The sequence below is a fragment of the Staurois parvus genome, unplaced genomic scaffold (assembly GCF_062004578.1).
Source record: "Staurois parvus isolate SC_StPar_1 unplaced genomic scaffold, SC_StPar_1.0 ptg000244l, whole genome shotgun sequence".
NCBI classification, from domain to species: Eukaryota; Metazoa; Chordata; class Amphibia; order Anura; family Ranidae; genus Staurois; species Staurois parvus.
In genome coordinates this window covers 3,769,293-3,791,721 of record NW_028318040.1, presented here as the reverse complement: position 1 = coordinate 3,791,721, position 22,429 = coordinate 3,769,293, and the positions used below count along the sequence as shown (strand labels likewise).

General features: G+C 41.0%; 1 protein-coding gene across 1 annotated transcript in view; it reads right to left on the bottom strand.

Moving 5' to 3' along the window:
* Positions 1-702: 702 nt before the first annotated feature.
* Positions 703-22,429, bottom strand: part of CXXC4 (CXXC finger protein 4) — a 347,965-nt gene continuing 326,238 nt past the window's right edge. Inside the window, exon 4 of the mRNA XM_089680525.1 lies at positions 703-898. The gene's annotated coding sequence lies outside the window, so the exon portion shown is untranslated. The remainder of the gene's footprint in view (positions 899-22,429) is intronic.

Here is a 22,429-nt window from a genome sequence, read left to right as displayed (position 1 = left end):
GAGGCTGGGAAACTGGCTTTCAGCCTTGAGTTTTGCTGCACACTTCACTTAACACAGCTCAGACCACCTGACAAATGACTGGGGAAAAAAAAAATCTCCACTGCCTGTCTTCCCCTGGACATGACGGCAGCAGACAAGAGCTGAATGCTGAAGATGTGGAATTAACAGCATGAGGGCATTACTGTAGAGAATAAAAAACATATACAGAATGTACATCCCCTCGTAATGATTACCTTCTTAACCCTCTCTGATCTACTTTTATGTATATTTCCTAGAACAGAGAAAATATGCTCCAGCAATGGAAAAACTACAGCCCTGGATCTCTCCATGCCTCCTATATCAACTGCCTGGTTGCAGCAGATAGTGAACCTACAAAATTGATAACCTCAACCTTTTTTAGGCAAAGTATCCTTTAAAATGATGCCCCACCCCACAATACAAAATTCAAAAAATAAGCTTGTAGTTATGCATAGCGCCCAACATTGCAGGTGATTTATGTTTACAAAGCAAATTTAACTTTGCACACTGATTATGACTTGTAATCCAGTTTCTCATCTTCGTGTTCTCTACATCACACAGCTAACATGGCATATATGTTTTCTGATGTTTGCCTACATCTCTAAATTCATATGATATCAGAAAAATATCCCCCAAGTTGTGTGGGATTTTAAAAGCAAAAATACATCAATAATTACAAAAAAATAACAATAAATCTTTATTTGTTTACAGTTTATAAAAGCTTAATTTGTTAAAAGATTACATGTGTCTATAAATTGTTGTTACATTATACCACCATATTCAGTACTTGAATTGCACAGGTTATTGTCACAGAGGTTGACGCGTTTCAGAGTCAGTTAACTCCTTCCTCAGGGTAGCTCTTTGGTAATGGCGATATGATCTATAAATTGAAGAATACAATTAATTTAGAATATACACCAAAAAATAGTCAAACATTTACAAGATAATATATATATATATCCTTACATACATATACAAATATACACGAGCATCGGATACTCACACTTGGTAACTTAAAAATATAAGCTGCTCATCAGTCATAAGATCAATGCCAGATTGTCAACCCTCCCAACATCCTGACATTGCTGATGGAGAGGGTAAGGAACGGGGCTTACAAGAATGCTGTGCAGGTGTCAAACATATTCCTTATCAACCAATAATGTCCTTAGTTGTTAATATACCAATGGCTGTCCCACACAGTGCCCAAGCTTGTATAGCTGCACAATAAAAATGTGGAGCTTTGTGCTACAAGAAAAGGCAGGCTTGATCCACCCACCAGATTGCTGACAGTTTTTACGCAATTTTTAGTCATTTTGTAACAGCACCCCCCCCCCCCTTAGAACCAAGGTGGCACCCTTGGGTGCCACAGCATCATGGTGGACAAAGGCTGGATGATATCACTATATTACATGTTAAGGCAAACTGTTGTTAGTGTGCAAATAGTCACAGTGCTGTACCTAAGCAGCATTCTGCCCTAGGCACGCCAGGGCTGAAACACAGTTTTGCTATGCAGCGCATCACGTAGGTTAGGGCGTGAATGGTACTCTAATGTTCTTGTGTGTTGACAGCCCATTCAAAATTAAGGGCTGTCTTAACACAACACGCCATCACATGTGACACAACATTTACTCAACACTTAAGGACAGGAAAGTGTCAGTGAGCCCTAATGATGAAGCCCTTTTGTACAAACTCCTTCCCTTACTTCATAGGTTTTTAGGTAAAGCTACTGTTAGGCAGCTCATACATTATGCATCTTTTTTTTTTCATTCAACCAGCAGGATGAATAAAAGAAAATGCCTCAATTGCCCTATCCACACATTCAATGTAGATAGGGGAATATCTCCCATTGTGATATTGTATTCTGATAGTGGGGAACCTTCCCCACCATCAGAGTACAATGATCAGTGTTGCTGGCTATAGCCAACCGCACTGATTGTTTGGGACAAACCCAACCATCCTGCCCATACATGGATTAAAATTCAGCTAATCCATGCTGAACTGGTTGCATTTTGATCCATTCATGGCTGGCTTAAGAGTGTTGGTGTTAGCATGGTGCCTACTTTCCATGCAGAGCTACAATTTAACTCTGCAGGCCACCGTTGCACTGTGCCACACCACAACACATGGTAACACACTACCTGCATTGTGGTGCACTGCTTTACAAAATAGTTCACCTTTTTGGTGTGTTAAGCAGCCCACTCAAATAGTGCTGCAACACTGTTAAACCAACCCAAAACCAACTAATCAAAGCATCTCCTGCCCTTCTTTTCTTACAATCTGTAAATGTGGATGGTTGGAGTTGCCCTTTTTATTTTAGCTGTCCCAATCACTGGGCCAGGAGTGCAGGTATGATCAATAAAGCACTGAGTAGTCCCCTGAAAGGCCTAGAAGTAATGGAACAATGGTGCTGCACTCCCACCCCCACTACATACAGGAATTTATGTGGAAGTTACTTCCATGGCAGGAGTCCACCAGAAGTGATATCTCCAAGTGCTTTGCAATTTATTCTTTCTACGAGCAATTGATTGCTTCTCCACTCAACCTTATGAAAGCAATAGAGGTGAATTGCCAGACCTAAAGATGTCTCCTTCAGTTTTATAATATCAGTGCCATGATTTTCCAAGGTAGCAGGCTAGCAGAACAATTGTAAGGTGGCTGGCAACTAAGAACCAGAGGGCAAGGTGGATTGTTTACATATTAATATGTCTTAACTTGAAAACTGCAAACATAGTAAGGTGGTCCTTTAAAGAGATCTCGTTGTTCCGTTTCAAATGCATATTTATGTATTGACATACCTCTGTACACCCATTCTGTCTGGACAGTATGATCACCTTCTGACTTTACACCATCCACAGGCAACTTAACTCTTCAATAAGACACAAAAGTCAAATCCAATGCAATTTAACTTCAGACAATTGCAGTACAGAGGATGTTTTTGCAGTCTTTTGAAGTGTAAGAAGACAATGATTATCCTGAGCCCTGTCTCTCTGAACAACTAACCAACTAATGCTGCCTGAGTGAACATGGAAAAAATGGGGAGGGTCTAGCTAAGACTAAACCAATTAGAATTAAACAGAAGGGGAAGACAAATGAAGAAACCAAAATCACATTAGGCAACAAGTTGCAGTGGGCCAAAACTGCCAATAAATGTGAGAATACAACAAACAATAACAACCTAATGCAGTTTAATATGACACAGAAAAATTCTAATGTATGGCTTGTCTATGACTTCCTTGACTTCTCTCCTGAATGTGTTGTATCGTACCTTTTATATTTCAGTAAAGATCTATGCTTATACATTGACCATCACTGCATAAGCAATAACAGTGTAAGTACAAAGTAGTACAGTGTCACTATGGTGACACTGAGCTACTCTGATGACAGGATATAAAAAAATGTTAAAAAAAAGAAGAAAAAGTTTAATACATTTAATTACCAATTTTTTTTCTTTTTTAACATACTGGCACAAAAAAACAAAATACATTAAAGTGCGTCAGAATACCTGTTACTAAAGCTACTGACAGGAATACAGAGCAGGTAGGTATCTTCTACTCTGCCAAAGTTTTAGCACTTCCATGGTGCTGAAGCTTGCCTGCCCTTTTCCGCACATTGCTATTGGTCATTGGGGGAGCCAGTTATAATGATGATCCAATAAGAATGTTTGGGGGCGGTGGTTAGTGGAAGGCTCTAACATTTTTGTTGAACTTGATGGAGATCTCTTTTTTCAACCTGACTAATTATTTATCTATATATGTAACTACAATTGGAGCTTTTTCTGATTAGAATGGCCCAGTGGGAGATACCAAAACCTGGTGCAGATACAGTATGTGCTAGTACCTCTTGGTAGCTTCTCTTTAAGTAAAGTTCAGAATGATGGTTTATGATGGAAGTTGCACTTTTGTATGTCCTTCAACTACAGGCTCAAAAATAGGCAGGAAACTGTTAGGCCCCTTTCACACGGCTGGTTTGTTGTGGCCTCAGGAATCTTGTGGCAAGAATCTGCAGATACTTGTTGCAGGAATGATTGAGTTATATGCTCAGCATCGGCCACTCAGCCCATTTCAACTAATAGTGCTATTGATCGCATATATCTGCACACAGAGCAATTTGTTGCAGTTCCAGGACAGATGTCCAAGTCTGGATGCGGTCAGCTGGTAAGATGGTAAGTTTTTCTCAAGGCTCTGGCATGTGAACAGAGGTGAGAGGTGAATGTAGGCTCCTCACAATAGCTGCCACCAAGCAAACCTACTATTTCCCACCGCCGCCCACTTCCCGGCCCTTTAAAAGGCTCTAAATGCTGGGATGCAGAGGCAGGCATTTCAATCATGTGACTGTTAGGATTTGAAGTCACAGCAGTCACATGATCGAAAAGATCTTGGAAGCTTTCAGGTACCTGCCAGTAACTGTACTGGGAGTGTGCAGGGCCCGCGCTGTCAGCACAGAAAGCATTTACATCAGAATGCATATACAGTCAGGTCCATAAATATTGGGACATCGACACAATTCTAACATTTTTGGCTCTATACACCACCACAATGGATTTGAAATGAAATGAACAAGATGTGCTTTAACTGCAGACTGTCAGCTTTAATTTGAGGGTATTTACATCCAAATCAGGTGAACGGTGTAGGATATGTGCCTCCCACTTGTAAAGGGACCAAAAGTAATGGGACAGAATAATAATCATAAATCAAACTTTCACATTTTAATACTTGGTTGCAAATCCTTTGCAGTCAATTACAGCCTGAAGTCTGGAACGCATAGACATCACCAGACGTTGGGTTTCATCCCTGGTGATGCTCTGCCAGGCCTCTACTGCAACTGTCTTCAGTTCCTGCTTGTTCTTGGGGCATTTTCCCTTCAGTTTTGTCTTCAGCAAGTGAAATGCATGCTCAATCGGATTCAGGTCAGGTGATTGACTTGGCCATTGCATAACATTCCACTTCTTTCCCTTAAAAAACTCTTTGGTTGCTTTTGCAGTATGCTTTGGGTCATTGTCCATCTGCACTGTGAAACGGCGTCCAATGAGTTCTGAAGCATTTGGCTGAATATGAGCAGATAATATTGCCTGAAACACTTCAGAATTCATCCTGCTGCTTTTGTCAGCAGTCACATCATCAAAAAATACAAGAGAACCAGTTCCATTGGCAGCCATACATGCCCACGCCATGACACTACCACCACCATGCTTCACTGATGAGGTGGTATACTTAGGATCATGAGCAGTTCCTTTCCTTCTCCATACTCTTCTCTTCCCATCACTCTGGTACAAGTTGATCTTCGTCTCATCTGTCCATAGGATGTTGTTCCAGAACTGTGAAGGCTTTTTTAGATGTTGTTTGGCAAACTCTAATCTGGCCTTCCTGTTTTTGAGGCTCACCAATGGTTTACATCTTGTGGTGAACCCTCTGTCATCACTCTGGTGAAGTCTTCTCTTGATTGTTGACTTTGACACACATACACCTACCTCCTGGAGAGTGTTCTTGATCTGGCCAACTGTTGTGAAGGGTGTTTTCTTCACCAGGGAAAGAATTCTTCGGTCATCCACCACAGTTGTTTTCCGTGGTCTTCCGGGTCTTTTGGTGTTGCTGAGCTCACCGGTGCGTTCCTTCTTTTTAAGAATGTTCCAAACAGTTGTTTTGGCCACGCCCAATGTTTTTGTTATCTCTCTGATGGGTTTGTTTTGTTTTTTCATCCTAATGATGGCTTGCTTCACTGATAGTGACAGCTCTTTGGATCTCATCTTGAGAGTTGACAGCAACAGATTCCAAATGCAATTAGCACACTTGAAATTAATTCTGGACCTTTTATCTGCTCATTGTAATTGGGATAATGAGGGAATAACACACACCTGGCCATGGAACAGCTGAGAAGCCAATTGTCCCATTACTTTTGGTCCCTTAACAACTGGGAGGCACATATGCAAACTGTTGTAATTCCTACACCGTTCACCTGATTTGGATGTAAATACCCTCAAATTAAAGCTGACAGTCTGCAGTTAAAGCACATCTTGTTTGTTTCATTTCAAATCCATTGTGGTGGTATATAGAGTCAAAAATGTTAGAATTGTGTTGATGTCCCAATATTTATGGATCTGACTGTATGTGGCCGTTTGGTGTTAAAGCCCACCTGCCGAGAGACCGCACATATGCATACGGCTGGCAGGAATTAGTTAAAGGGTACGTAGAGCCAAAATGTTTGTTTTTTTTTATTTTGAAGGAATAAGGAATGATATTTTATTTATTTTCTTGTTGTCTGTGTCATACTGGGAAGATGCACTCTCTAGGCTTGTCCTGGTGACCATTGTCACCAACACCGACTCAGAAAGTTATATAAACTCCACAATTTTAAAGCTGTCACTAGAACAAGAAGAGAAGGTAACACTTCCAATCTAGACACCAGCTGTCTAATAAGGGAATTCCTCACACTTGGAGGTGAAGGAGGAGGAAGAGAAATCTCCCCAACAGGACCCAGGCAGCAAAATATAAACTAACAGGGCAAGAATTCTGAAATTCAGAGGGCAGCTCAAAAGCAACACATCCCAATAGACATAACAATATCAAGAAAAAGAAAGAGGGGATACAAATAAAAAGAAAAAAAGGAGGAGAATAAACTCCTCACTGGTGAAAAGAAGAGTAAATGAGACTTTAAAGGTGCCATAAATATTTTAAAAAACTAAAAATTATAACATTAATTACAATTTCAAATATCTCACATAAAAGAAATACAATTTCAGTATCCAAAACTTGGTGATGATATTTTAGTCAGTCTTACATATTTGGTGCAATAATTCTCAGCAAATTTTGCCTGATTACCCTCCCTAGCGGTATGATTATGTCCATATTTCTGTGCTGAAAGTGGTACATTTTTTTGCATGGAAATATGTATTTTTTTTATTGTAGGCCTGAAATCTTTAGGAATAACTCACTGAAATCTGTCCGAACAAGAGTCTAGTAAACATCCTGGGTATGATAAAACTTGAAACACGAAATCATAAATTATAATTTAATAAATAATCATAAAAATAATAATATAATAATAAATTTAATTCAATAATATAATCAAACCAAAAACACTGTAATTTGAAATATAGCGCCAAGTTCGCACATCGCTGAGCAAAGTCGCAAAATCGTTTTCATTGTCTGATGACGAATTTCCCCACGAATCATTACCACTCAATTCTGCAAGTAGTTCTAATTTACTATCGCTGTTCTCTAGCTCAGCGTTTTTCAACCACTGTGCCGCGGCACACTAGTGTGCCGTGAGATATTGTCTGGTGTGCCGTGGGAAAAATTGCAATTTCATCCGTAACATGTGGCCTCGGCTCACAAATAGACCAATCAGTAGAACAGCAATGGGCAAACTACGGCCCGCGGGCCGTATACGGACCTTTTAATCTGGCCCGCGGAGCGTGATACTGTCAGGATGATCTGTCCCCCTCGACGTATCTGCGCATGTGCCGGAGATCGCTGATCGGCTGCTAATGCCTGAAACTGGCACATGCGCAGATACGTCGAGGGTGACAGATCCTCATAGGAGACAGATTTTCATGCTACACCGGAACGGCGAGAGGAACGCGCGGAGCAAAGGTAAGTGAGTTGACACAGGGGGGGCTTGGGGACTTAATATGGGGGATGAATTAATATGGGGGATGAATTACTATGGGGGATTAATTACTATATGGGGGATTAATTACTATGGGGGATGAATTACTATGGGGGATGAATTACTATGGGGGATGAATTACTATATGGGGGATGAATTACTATGGGGGATGAATTACTATATGGGGGATTAATTACTATGGGGGATGAATTACTATGGGGGATGAATTACTATATGGGGGATGAATTACTATGGGGGATGAATTACTATATGGGGGATTAATTACTATGGGGGATGAATTACTATGGGGGATGAATTACTATATGGGGGATTAATTACTATGGGGGATGAATTACTATGGGGGATGAATTACTATATGGGGGATGAATTACTATGGGGGATGAATTACTATATGGGGGATTAATTACTATGCTTACTATGGGGGAATATTACTATACTTACTTACTTACTATGGATGACACATACACATCATTCATCTACTCTTGGTCCGGCCCCCGGGTCCAATTATAAAATACTTTATTATTTCATAATAAAGTAATTATAAAATAATTTCTTTGTGTTTGATTCCTATTCAAGAGAATTACTTTATATATAGTCAATATAGGCACAGAGGTAAATTTTTTTAACATTTTCTAATGGTGGTGTGCCTCATGATTTTTTTCATGAAAAAAGTGTGCCTTTGCACAAAAAAGGTTGAAAAACACTGCTCTAGCTGGTCTAAAACTGCTTTTGACCTAAAGCGACGCTTTTTGGACGCCGTGGACTTTTCTAAGTTTCCCGGCAGAAAGAACAGTCAAAATGCAGGCAGGGCACAGGACAAAGCACTAGGGACAAAATGTATGTGAAATGCTTTGAAACAGCAATGTTTTACTATGTCATATTCGTTGATTAGAAAATGACAGTTTCTAAAATTTTTACATTTGCCGCCGGTTCCGGCCCCTGTACGTCCCAACGCTCGCAGGGACCGGAACACAGAAGCTGGATGCCGGCATCGGCCGGAGGAGATGGCTGGGGACGCTGCAGGGGACACATCGCGGGAGCGCAAGACAAGGTAAGTGCTGCAGGGAATCCCTGAGCAACACCGCATGGTAAGCCCGAGTGTAGCTTGGGGTTACCGCTTTTGGTACTGAAATTTTACCCCGAGCTACACTCGGGAGTACTGCCAGGAAGGTTAAGGCTTCTTCAGGAGATATTGCATGTGGTACCTACAACAACATATCATGCTACGTTACAGAATATGATAATGAATGTGTTAAACAGATTGAAAAACATAAGTATATAAATCAATGAATTGAAAATATGTGAATTGAAAATATGTAATCATAAGTAATCTAACTAGTAAACTAACAGGGGTTTTAAACCTTCCGTAGTCTGTTTAAAAGCTTAAAAAAAATAAAATGGCTATACCGTATTTCCCCGAAAATAAGACAGTGTTGTATTTTTTTTGGCTCAAAAAAACACACTAGGTCTTATTTTCGGGGTAGGTCTTATTTTTTAAATGTCCAGGTGTGGGCAGGGGGTGCAGAGGTGAGCTGCAGGCAGTTGTGGATGAGGTTTACTATGAAGAGGGCCGGCTGATGACAGTTGTGAGCTGCAGTCAGGTGTTGCAGGGGAGACTTGACAGGTGAGTTTCAGACAGAGTGCAGATATGAGCCACAGAGTGCAGGGGTGAGTTGCAGATGGGGAATGCAGAGGTGAGCTGTGGCCAGGGGGTGCAGAGCTGAGCTGTGGCCAGGGGGTACAGAGCTGAGCTGTGGCTGGGGGGTGCAAAGGTGGGTTGCAACTCAGCTCACTTCTGCACCCCCCAGCAGCAGCTCACCTATGCACCCTGTCTGCAACTCACCTGACTCAATTTACCTCTGTAACACCTGACTGCAGCTCACCTTTGCACATCCCCTCCCCCTCCACTGGCCTCATATGGTTAGCTAGTTTTGCAAAACACAGCTGTCAGCAGCCGGCCCCTCTCTATAGTAACTCCCGTTTTGGGTTCTATTTTCCCACACAGTGCACCAAGCGCAGTTACCACTCCGCCTCTTCCCCACTGGCCGGCGATCACCCCTGGGGCATCAGCTTCCATGCATTAGGCTGCAGAAGGAGATGCCCCGCCCCTAAACACTGCACACTGCACCCGCAGATATCTTTTCCTTCCCTGTCCCATAGTGAGTACAGAGGTAGGGAGGTTCTGTGGGAGCGGATGGTGCTGTCACTTCAGCCGCGCTTCTGTGTTTATAAGAGACAGTAGATATGGGTGTGCGCAAGGCCAGTGGCAGAGGTGGCAGAATAAACAATTCTTAAAAAGAGCCCTGATCACAACTAGGTCTTATTTTTGGGGTAGGTCTTATACTTTAGCAATTACCAAAAATAGCACTAGGTCTTATTTTTGGGGTAGGTCTTATTTTTGGGGAAAAGGGTACATACATTTAACAGAAAAGTCCACTTTTAATATTAAGTACACTAGTCTACCCTCTGAAGCCCCATAAACTAATCTAGAACCCCCCACCCAGCTGCTTACATAAGTCATCATAACAGCTTCAACCTCCTGCTCTCTTTACCTGTTCCAGGTGACAGCTGGTCAGATCTGTGAAGTGAATCCTCCTTGACTTTAATGCGGTTGTACTCTAAGGGACTGATTAACTAAGGGCAAATAGGCTGATCAAAGGCCTATTTTCCCTTAGCTTAACAAATGTGGTAAAAATTCACTCATTAAAGAATACCCATGTGGGTATGCATGTGGCAAAATTGTGCCTAAAAATGAGAGTGGCTTAACACTTGAGTGCATATTACACAGAGCACAGGGGTCAGAAGTGACTAACAGAGAATGAAGGGGTCAGGAGTGTGCAATGCATAGAGTACGGGGAAAAGGAATGTATAACACACAAAGTGCAGAGGTCAGGAGTGCATATCGGACAAAGCACAGGGGACAAGAGTGCACAAGGCACAGAGAGTAGGGATCAGAAGTACACAATGTACAGTGTACAGGGGGCAGGAGTAAGTAGCACAAAGTGTGCAAGGGGCAAGGATAAGTAATACACAAAGTGCAGGGGTCATAAGTGCATAAGACAAAAACAGCATAAGACACAGAAAATAGAGGACTGGAATGCTTAACATACAGAGTACAGGGATCGGGAGTACGTAACACACAGAGTACAGGGGTAACACAAGGTGCAGGGGTCAGGAGTAAAAAAGCACACAGAGCTCAGGTGTCAGGAGTGCACATCTCAGAGAGCGCAGGAGTCAGGAGTACATAAGATACAGAGATCAGAGGTCAGTGGTGCGTAACCTACAGAGTACAGGGGTCATTAGTAAGTAAAGCACAGAGTGCAGAGTTCAAGAGAGTGCAAAATGCACAGAGTACAGGGATCAGGAATGTGTAACACCCAGAGTACAGGGGTCAGGAGTAAGTAATGCACAAAGCACCAGTATCAGGAGTGCACATCTCACAGAGCACAGGGATCAGGAATGCATAAGACACACAGAGGCAGGAGTGTGTACCCCTTTCCTCAAGTCATAATCCCCCCAGTACAGATCTTTCCCACCACTAGTTTATATTTCCTCTTACAGCACAGCTCTCCCCCTCAGTACAGCTCTTTCCCCAGTACCACCACCGACCCCCCCCCCCAGTACAGCTCTCTCCCATCAGTATACCCCATATCAGTACAGCTCCCTCCCCAGTACAGCCCCCACCCCAGTACAACTCTGCCCCCTCAGTACAGCTGCCTCCACTCCATAAAACACTCTTACCAGACCAGGGCAGTTAAGAGTAAGGGAATTCCTCCCTCATCTGGTTCATGTGACTGGAGTCAGGGTGGTGCAGACTCTCTGGGGTTTATTTACTAAAGCTCCAAAATCAGACTCCCTTCTGCATAGAAACCAATCAGCTTCCAGGTTTCATTGCCAAAGCTTCATTGAACAAGCTGAGGTTAGAAGCTGATTGGTTTCTATGCAGAAGGGAGTCTGATTTTGGACTCTCCAGCTTTAGTAAATAAACCCCTCTCTGTCAGAACTCATAGACTGCAGGAGTGTTTCCTGCTTCAGATGTCCAGCATGGCTGTCAGCACTAGCTGCTGCTCCTTATCCACACTTCTGATAAGTACCCAAAGTTCCCTAATCAAGTCACAAGAAACAACCAGACTCAGTATGCACACCCTAATATCCACAGGGTAGGTGCCCGCACCTGCAGTTTGGCAGTTGACTATGAGGCAACCATATACCAAATCCCTTCTACTGGCAATGAAATATGTCTTTGCCTATAGCAGATATAATTGCATCCATACACTCAACCTAATCTACATGCAACCATTCTCTGTCAGACAACTACTGCATTTACAGAAAAGCCAAGGGAAAACATGTCAGGGAAGGTAACAAGCAGGATAGGGCTTTAATTGTATCTCTCAAGGGTATACATTCACTGGCCACTTTAATAGGTACAGCTGTTCAATTTCATAGTAACACAGATTGCTAATCAGCCAATTATATGGTAGCAGCTAGATGTGGTGAAGACAACTTTCTGAAGTTTAAACTGAGCATCAAAATGGTTTAAATGACTTTGAACATGGCATGATTGTTGGTGCCAGAAGGGCTGGTCTGAATGTTTTAAAAACTGCTGATCTGCTGGGATTTTCATGCACAACCATCTCCAGGGTTTACAGAGAATGGTCCACAAAAGAGAAAATATCCAGGGAGGGGCAGTTGTATGGATGAAAATGCCTTGCTGATGTCAGCAAAATGGGCAGACTGGATTGAGATGATAGAAAGACAACAATAACTCAAATAACCACTCGTTACAATCAAGGTATGCAGAATACCATGTCTGAACGCACAATACATCGAACCTTGAAGAAGATGGACTACAGCAGCAGAAGACTACACCGGGTGCCAGTGTACCCATCTTCTGATGGCTACTTCCAGCAGCATAATGCACCATGTCACAAAGTTCAAATCATCTCAAACTGGTCTCTTGAACATGACAATGAGTTCACTGTACTCCAATGGTCTCCACAGTCATCAGATCTCAATCCAACAGAGCACCTTTGGGACGGGGTGGAATGGGAGATTGGCATCATGGATGTACAGCTGATAAATCTGCAGCAGCTGTGTGATGCTATCAGATCAATATGGATCAAAACCTCTGAGGAATTTTTCCTACACCTTGTTGAATCTATGCCATGAAGAATTAAGGCAGTGCTGAAGGCAAAAAGGAGTCCAACCCTGGACTAGTAAGGTGTACCTAATAAAGTGGCCAGTGAGACACAATTTATGCATGGAAAGATAAAATATTCATTTATTATGTATACATGTTAAAAATATATGAAACAATAAAAGCCTTTCATACATATAACATGCACCAAGTGCACACTGTAACAATCCATAAACTCAGAATATTGTAGCTGTGCTCTATATCAATGTTTTTCATGACATTATGACATTATGTCACTAATTCAGGATAGGCTCTTGAACTATGGACTTGTTCACATATAACAATCTTGTATTGTAGTAGGATATAACTCCTACCACAAAAGAACAGGTCTGCATATTTATTATGCATTTTAATGACACACTTACCCTGGTTCCTAGACCGGTATATGAAAATAGGAATGTGGCAAAAATCCAGACTAAATATATAACACACTTCCACACAATAGATTCTCAGCACCCATAGAAAGGACAAGGTGAGCCAAAACCACATCCCCTCATTCCAAAGGTCTTTCTATTTCTCACATAAATTATCCAAGCTGAATATCACAACAGGATAGGATGAGTACATGTTGTTTTGGCTCACCTGCCAACATTTGTCTTTTTTTACTGAGGATTTGTTGCATGGAAAGATGTTATATATTTGGTCTGGTGCCACATCCCTATTTTCATATGCTACTCTAGGCAACAGGGTAATTGGGTCACTGATAGATACTGGCCCTGTTATTCTGGAGTAGGCATTATATTCTATTACAATACAAGATTGTTATATGTGAACAAGTCCATAGTTCAAGCACCTATCCTGAAGAAGTGACATAATGCCATGAAACGAGTCGATACAGAGCACAGTTACAATATTCTGAGTTTGTGGGAGATTATTGTTACATTGTGCACTCTGTTTACCTTATATGTATGAAAGGCTTTTATTGTTTTATATATTTTTAATGTGTATATATATAATAAATGATTATTTTATCTTTGCATGTACTTTTGTCTCCTGATTATTATATATACCCCTGAGAAATACAATTAAAGTCCCATCCTGCTAGCTACCTTCCCTGACAGGGCAGGTAAATATATTACAATTTGTCAAATTATAGGGATGGTATCTCTAGGGACATATGTTTATATATTCCTTGAGGCTCCACCATTACTGTATAAATTATGGTTCTATTTACAACCGAGCTTAGAGACATTCTTAAATACAATACAACACAACAATCTCCCTTAAGAGTTATGATTTTTTTGATTAGCACACAAATGGATGATTATTAATTTTGTATTTCATATTACAAAAATGTGAAACAGTCCAGAAATACTGTTTGTACAGAAGTAATGAGTACAAAGTCAAAAAAGAAAATACCAAACTGAAATATTGTCTATTTTCTATTAAACAAAAATGGGAGAAAAACTAAAATAATTGTTGCCGTTTGGGCAGTATCGTGTCATCATGTTGGTGGGAGCACTCCAGGAAATACAATAAACTCTTTGCTCAGAACAAGCTCCAGATGAATTACACTGTTGATTTTAATGCTACTTCATTTTACAGAAGTAGAGAAGTGTGATGGACTCTATCCCTTGGCCAATCTCTTTTAGAAGTGTTATCCTGTCAGGTGTGAGGAAACTTCTTCCCATTGATGTGGCTCCAGGTTATATGAACTAGCCAGTCTTGATGGCTGGGTCAGAGTTAGGGTTTCTGATACCAAGGCATCATTCCAATAACTTGGACATTTAGTGAATCTCTAGATCAGGGTTGATCAACCATGGTTCCTTGGAACCATAGGGTTCCTCCAGAGGTTGCTAGGGGTTCCTAGAGGAATTATCATTTTTTTCCACTCAGATAAGTTCCCACTGACAACAATTATCTTTTTAAATATCTGTAAGGGGAAATTCTTCACATTTACCACAATTGTAAGAAATACTCTTCCCACTGACCATCATATGAATGTATTATGAGTTGTAGATATAGTAATTTTTAGCAGAGGTTCCCTGAGACTGGAAAGTTATTTCAAGGGTTCCTCTGTGTTGAAAAGTTAAAGTCTGTTCTCGGTGGTTCTACAAGGCCAGGACATGCCATTTTATATTTGCATGCAACTAATAGTATGTACTTTCAGAAGTGAATAACTTTCATCTCCTTAATATATTGGATCTTATGAGAAATGAAACATATTCCTTTTCATCTTTGGAACACGAGTAATGGTCCCAATGTGGAGTCACTTTTTCCCTCCTTCTGATTTGCAGTTGCCAAGTCTAGAGGATCATTTGATGAACTGACTCAACCACCCAGTGAAGTGATAGTTGTTTATGTGTTTCATAGTCCAAAGCCTTCAGTATCTTGTTATGGAGCCTGATGGTGTTTGAGGGGATCAAGTCTCACTATTTCCAAATTTCCTAAGCATTTTTTTGTGAATTTGTTAAAGTTTCTTACCTAGAGACCCTGTCAGTAACTGTACTTCTAATTTTAGGCTCACAACAGTAAGCCTGCCTGATGATTAGCAACAGCATTGTTATCCTGCTTACAGTTGGTCATTGAGTTGCTTTTCAGGTCTGTGGAAGGCATGCACAGACCTGATAGGCAGCCCAATAGCCAGCTGAAGAATTGCTCAAAGAAAACTGACAATGCTGCTGTTAATTTCAAGGCAGTGGCTTACTGCAGTCAGCCTTCAATATGAAATGCTGTTACTGGCAGGATCTCCAGATAAAAAAAGAATTTGTTACGGATTACCAAAGAATCCTGCACAGTAAAGTATCTTGCCAAACATACTGAAAAAGTAGATTTTGGGTTTGCATAAACGTTAAAGCAAAATTTAAGGTAGGTAAATACAATTAACTGTTTTATCCATCAAATAACTTTTACATTTGTTTGGCCAGTCTTGTGGTATATGTTTGTCATACTACATAGACAGGAAGAGAACTCCACCGTTCCCTGGTTCAGCTTCACAACTTACTGTGTCACCAGCTAATTCAATTGACAACAACTTGAATGTATGTCTGCACATGATTGTAGACGTACTTTTTTAGCATGAATGTACTGTGTGTGCGTAGTTTTTTGTACTCTGTAAATGCACTTTATAAAGGCATAAAACAAATTAATGTACAGAAAATGCTTTACATAATGAGTTTTTAAATCAAATATTTTATCCATTGTGCTCAGAGGTAATAAATAAATAAAGAGAAATAAAGCATAGAGGAATTATTTTCTTAATTAATAAATAAATAATGAAAAACTGTACCAAAGTATAATTTTTTAATAGTATAATTTAAACAGTTTTTTTTCCATTTTAGCCTACATTTCAAGCTGTCATTTGGGAAATCCTTCAAGCTCTTCTGTATCCGTTCATGCTCAGGGTTTAATACACTTGGGAAGATTCCCCATTTGACAGATCACAATGCGTAAAACATCCAGAATGTTATCATTTTGAATACTGTTCAGGTTGAGTTTTTTTCCTAACCCTTTTTAGTAGTAAAAATATAGGGAGCGATTTACTAAATAAATAATTCACACTCCAGCCTGTGTTCAATCACAATACCCAGGGAAATGAAAAAATAAAATAGTTATTTTGCCTTAATCCTGATTGGGCACATGAAGGTTAGTGTGCAAATTACATTTATCGTAAATCAAACCCTTAATGCATATGTAGCTTGTACAACATGTTTTATGTGTTCTATACCAGCTAACATCTTTGACAAATAAGAGTTGTTGGAATATGAATATTCCCTTTTAACAAGTTTTAATAAAATTTTGAAGTACTTGATAATATAGAATTAAAGTAATGCTCACCTGGGCCACAAATACACTTCAAATCCTGCTATGAAGACTGTAAAGTGGCCACCATATTTTTATGATGAGAAACCTGGGCATCCCAAAATCTGGTTCACTCTCTTAAAGAATGACTTCCGGTCACTAACAAGATCCTTCCTCAATGTTTGGAAAAATGCCTCTAACATGGTTTGATAATCCTATCCCACTGCCAACAAGGCTGAAGTTCAATGTCTTGAAGAGATAAGCTTGCTGAAAAATCTTTATCACTCAATACGCATTTCCGGGTCAGTCAATGTCCGGTTCTGCTCTACGCTTTGTGGTTTCATCAGCTGGCACAGCGCACAACAAGGGACCAAGAAAGTTGGATTATGATGAAGACTCTTCAGCAAGCATAGATCTTCAGCTAGCAAGGATCAGTGGTGTGGTTGGTGGAACAGGAACCTATTAAACCATATTTGCAGGTAGGCAGTTTTTTAGATCTTTAAAATAGCCCTGGTTCATCCATTCCTGTTTGGTCTCTGACTATGAATATAACATTAATAACAAAGACTGAACTGTGTGCATGGTGTGTGAGTGTTGGGGGAGGGAGGTGCAGAACTTGAATTCAGTGACTAAATGTGGAATTTGATGGATACAGTACCTCGGACTTTTATGAAAACAATTAAAGGTATTTCCAGATGCCTGCTTTACAAACCCATGTTTGTTCTGGGCACAAGTTTACCTAAATCAGTGGATATTCAGATGAAATAATCTTTCAAAAGGACGCGTCTAAGCTCTACTGACCTTTTCAGAAATGAAAATATTCAAAAAGCAGCAAAAAAATAAAATAAAAATGTTTATGGGTTCCCTGTGTCTTGTGTAGTCAAAAATTGGGAACTTGTGTCCAATCTACCTCTTCAACATGCCATAGCTCTCAATGATTGGGGTGGCAAAAACACAGCTCCTACAGACTCCCAGTGATCATAGAGCAGGGCAGTTACAGACAACTATTTATTCTGCTTGCCTGCTTTAGAAAATCAGCTAATTTGCATAATAACAGTCCTCTCAACTTCAGAAGCTGACACAAAATTAATAGGATATATTTAGAGATCTAAACTGCTCTACCATTAGACACGGAGGAAAAGTTTTTGCTGAGATCAGAGTTTTTAAAATACTGATGAGATTTAACTGGCCAGTTATCAGTGCTTTTTACACTTACTAGCAAACACACAGATAGATTACAGAGCATGAGGCATAGGGTAGATATAAATGCACTGTTCTTAAAGCAGTCCTGCCACCAAATTGTAAGTCCCAAAAAAGATGTGCTTTTAAGGCTCCATGCACATTGGCTTAAAATGCAACTAGAAGAGTTTAGCATTTTGCCTGTAGAAGCAACTAATGTTAGCCATATTTATGCACATTAGGCAGTCTAGAGACGTTTTTTTAACCTCTATAGGCAATGGGCGGACAGGAAGCTTTGCCGATGCAAAATGGCTATGGCTAATGTACCTGTACAACAGCCCGCATCAGCAGCTCACTGAGCACAGACCCAAAAAGCCCGGCGAACCGACTGTTGCCTGGACATTACCGCTGTGTCAGGCGATCACATTGTAAACATTGAAAGTCAAAGTAAAGATCGATTCTCTCTGTTCACACTGTGACAGCAGAGAGAAGCGATGCAACAGCTTGTTAGGCTGCATGTACACTCACAAACTGGTGTGCCAGCCACCCCAGTGTCCTTGGTTACTGCCCCTGTGTCCCTGATCACTGCCCATTGTAGTCTATAATTAAACAATACAGCCAGCCCTGTCACCTGTTCCAGTGCACACAATAACATGGCCACACACCATACCAATGTCCTAATCACCATCATACCAACTCCTTGATCACCGGCATACCCCTTACCAGCTCCCTGATCACTGCCATATGCCATACCAGCACCCTGATAACAACCATACACCATACCAGCACCCTTATCAACGCCATACCCCATACCAGCATCCTGATCACCACCATGCACCATACCAGTGCCCTGACCTTCCCATACCCCATACCAGCATCCTGATCACCCCATATGCTGTACTAGTATACTGATCACCACCATGCCTCATACCAGCATACTGATTACTTCATATGCCATACCAGCATCCTGATCACTGCCATACACCATACCAGCACCCTTATCACCGCCATACCTCATACCAGTTTCCTGATCACTACCATACTCCATACCAGTGCCCTGATCCCTGCCATACCAGCACCCTGATCACCCCATAGTAGTATCCTGATCACCACCATGCCTCATACCAGCATACTGATCACCCCATATGCCATGCCAACATTCTGATCACCACCCTACCCCCATACCAGCATCTTGATCACTGCCATACCAGCGTCCTGATCACCACCATACCTAATACCAGCGTCCTGATCACTGCCATACGTCATACCAGCATCCAGCATTTTAGGGTCTCAACTGATCCAATTTTCAAATTATATCCCATAGTTTGTTGACTCTATAGCTTTCCCACAGAGTAAATAATATACACTGTTTTGGGATATTTTCACCCAAAATAGCAGAATACATTTTGGTCTAAATTTATGAAGAAAGATTATTTATTTGCGATCAAATACCACCAAAATATCAATTTGTGGGAAAAAAAGGACTTAAATTTAATTTGGGTGCAGCGTTGTATGACCACACAATTGTCAGGTAAAGTAACTCAGCACTGTAACGCAAAAAATGGCCTGGACAGGAAGGGGGGTAAATCTTCAGGTGGGCAAGTGGTTAATACTAAAAACTAAGCAACATTTGTTTTTCAAAATTTTCAGTATTTGTTCATTTATATAGCAAAAAATAAAAAGGTGATCAAATACCACCAAAAGAAAGCTCTATCTGTCTCAAAAAAGTAATAAAAATGCTGAAAAAAAAAAAGCTGACAATTGGCCTGGACTGGACGGGGGTGAAAGTGTCCAGACCTGAAGAGGTTAAGCTCAGTGTTTAGACAGAAAAAAACCCTTCTGTTTTGCCTTTTTGAGAGCATTTTTCCAGCAGAAAAAATGCTAAATGCTCTTAAATGCTAGTACAAAAAACGCTCACAATTTGTGTTTTTTTCTGCTATGAGCAACAGCGATTTTTAAAGCCAGTGTGTATGAAAGAAAATAGAGGATACTTACCTCTCCTGCAGTCTGCACCATGTGCAGTAATGACATAAGATCAGTGGTAGGAACCACTGAACACAGAGGGGGACAAATTTTAAAATAGGACAACACCCCTTGAACTGTCAGTTTCTGAAAAGTCTTCAGCCTCTTCACACTTTAACAGAGTGCTGTTGAACAGCATAGGCAGCAAGAGAGGTGAGTATTTCCTTTTTTCTTTATAGACACATAATTTATTGGCAGTTTCAGTTTGGGTGCAGGGGTGCTTTAAATGAACCCTATCAAGAGAGGAACATGGAGGGTGCCATTTCTGAGTTCTATCTGTGCAAATTCTATTTGCCTGTCATAATGACTCCAGCTTCAATTACTTTAGTCACTGACCCAGAACAAGTATGCAGATACAGACTTTTGACTTTTCTCTGGCTCCCCTGATTTGCATACCTGTTCAAGGTCAGTGACTTTAAAATTATTAAATGCAGAAGGTGAGAATTGAGGAAGTGAGGATAAGGTTCAGGTTTGGGAGTAACATGGGTGCAAGATGAATTCTACCTGTTTGCAGGTCATGGACCTACCAAATGAATGCAAGGTTTCACATTTTGAGGGTGGGGGAGGGAAGGTTTTTTTTACTTATTTTATGCTCTTTTGCATCTCTGCTGATGTCATGCAGTCTCATTAGAGCCCGTGCCTGACAGTATGCACTACTGTGATAACAGGTTGCATGTGTTTTTTCAAAACACATATTTTCTAATTGTTGCTGGTCGCATTTGCCTTTTTTCACAGGCTTCTTTTTAAATCAAAACAACTGTGTGTTTTGCCTGGGCAGTGGGTTTCAGCACAAATACTTCAGGAGAGCATGTAACAGAGTGATTTACAGGCAGGAGATTGTGAGAGAAAGGGGCAGGATTTTGTTACCCCATAACACAAAGTGCCCCAACAGGGACCTTTATATTAGTATCACAAGGGCTTTTTTCCACCTGAACATGGCGGAACTCCCTCTACTGGAGGGGAAGGGGTGGGAGAATCTATTTTTGGTTGTACAAATGGCTTGTGAGAGTTGCACTTTCAACCCTGCACTACGTATGTAGGGCACTACCCAACCCTGCACTCTGTATGTAGGGCACTACCTAACCCTGCACTCTATATGTAAGGCACTACCCAACCCTGCACTCTGCATGTAGGGCACAACCTACCCTGCACTCTGTATGTAGGGCACTACCCAACCCTGCACTGTGTATGTAGCGCAATAATGAACCCTGCACTCTCTATGTAGGGCACTACCTAACCCTGCACTCTATATGTAAGGCACTACCCAACCCTGCACTCCGTATGTAGGGCACTACCCAACCCTGCACTCTGTATGTAGGGCACACCCTACCCTGCACACTGTATGTGGGGCACTACCCAACCCTGTGCTCTGTATGTAGCGCAATAATAAACCCTGCACTCTGTATGTAGAAAATCTTAAACCCTGCACTCTGTATTTAGAGCAACCAGCAACCCTGCACTCTGTACACAGAGCACTCCTCAACCCTGAACTCTGTACACAGCACCCTGAACTCTGTACACACACAGTAATCCCTCTTTTTGATCGCCTGATGTCCTTGTGAAGGTATTTGAGCATAAAAGACCCACAAATTACCTGCAGTAATGAAGTCAAAGCCGCCTCCCCCAATCTCACCCCATCCATATCCAACTACAGGGGCGTGGTAGGGATGAAATGACCACATTGAAGCCTACCACATGTGATCATCCTCCTCACTGCCAAAATCCCAACCCTCCTTCACGTATCCATCGTTTGTCTCCTGCAGCTGTTGTGGAATGGTCTTCTGGGTAAAATATTGAAAGCTGGATACCTGATGCTGTGTTGAGGCATCAGCCATAAACTGGTGAAAATGGTGATCTCAGGAGCTGGAAATGTGGCCAAGATGGCATTAAGACTCTGGGTATGGAGGTGATTTGGTAACTGTTTCCTTGTGGTCCAGTAGCAAATAGGATTAAAAAATGTCCCACACACACTGAAGACTTCCGTGGACTGGCCCTGAGGATAGTGGCCTCTAATTCGAAAATTTTCGGGGCTATGACACGGATAGCAGAAAAGGAAAAAGGAAAGGGAGCAAGTTCAATTTAATAATATAAAATTGTTCTTATATAAGTTTGAGGTTGATTCAACCAAGCTGTTTGTCTTTGAGGAAGTTGATTGACGAAATGCGTCAGTAATAACCGGAAGTACCGCAGCGGCCATTTTGGAGATTGGTTGAATCAAGCCGTTTGCACCTCAAACTTATATAAGCACAATTTTATATTATTTAATTGAACATTCAAGTAATACTGCATTATGAGAGTATGTTTATCTTTTATGAACACTAAGAATTCATGAAGAAGCGGGGAGGAGATTGAGCACGTTCATTACATGATTTTGAAAAGGCTATTCACAAGACATACATGCCTGAAAAGGAAGGGATCATGCACGTTTCATTTGTTTTGCACACAAGTGGTGAATGGAACATGGACACATGTGTGTTGTGAATGTCACTCACAGTATAAGAGTGAAATGCACATTTTCACCTTATGAGGGTAAGAGTATTTAGGGGAAGAGCGATGGACACTTTTGTATATTGCACATTATTTATTGCACATAGGTGCATATGTAGCACATTTATATAGAAAAATACTACACTATATCTGTTTTTT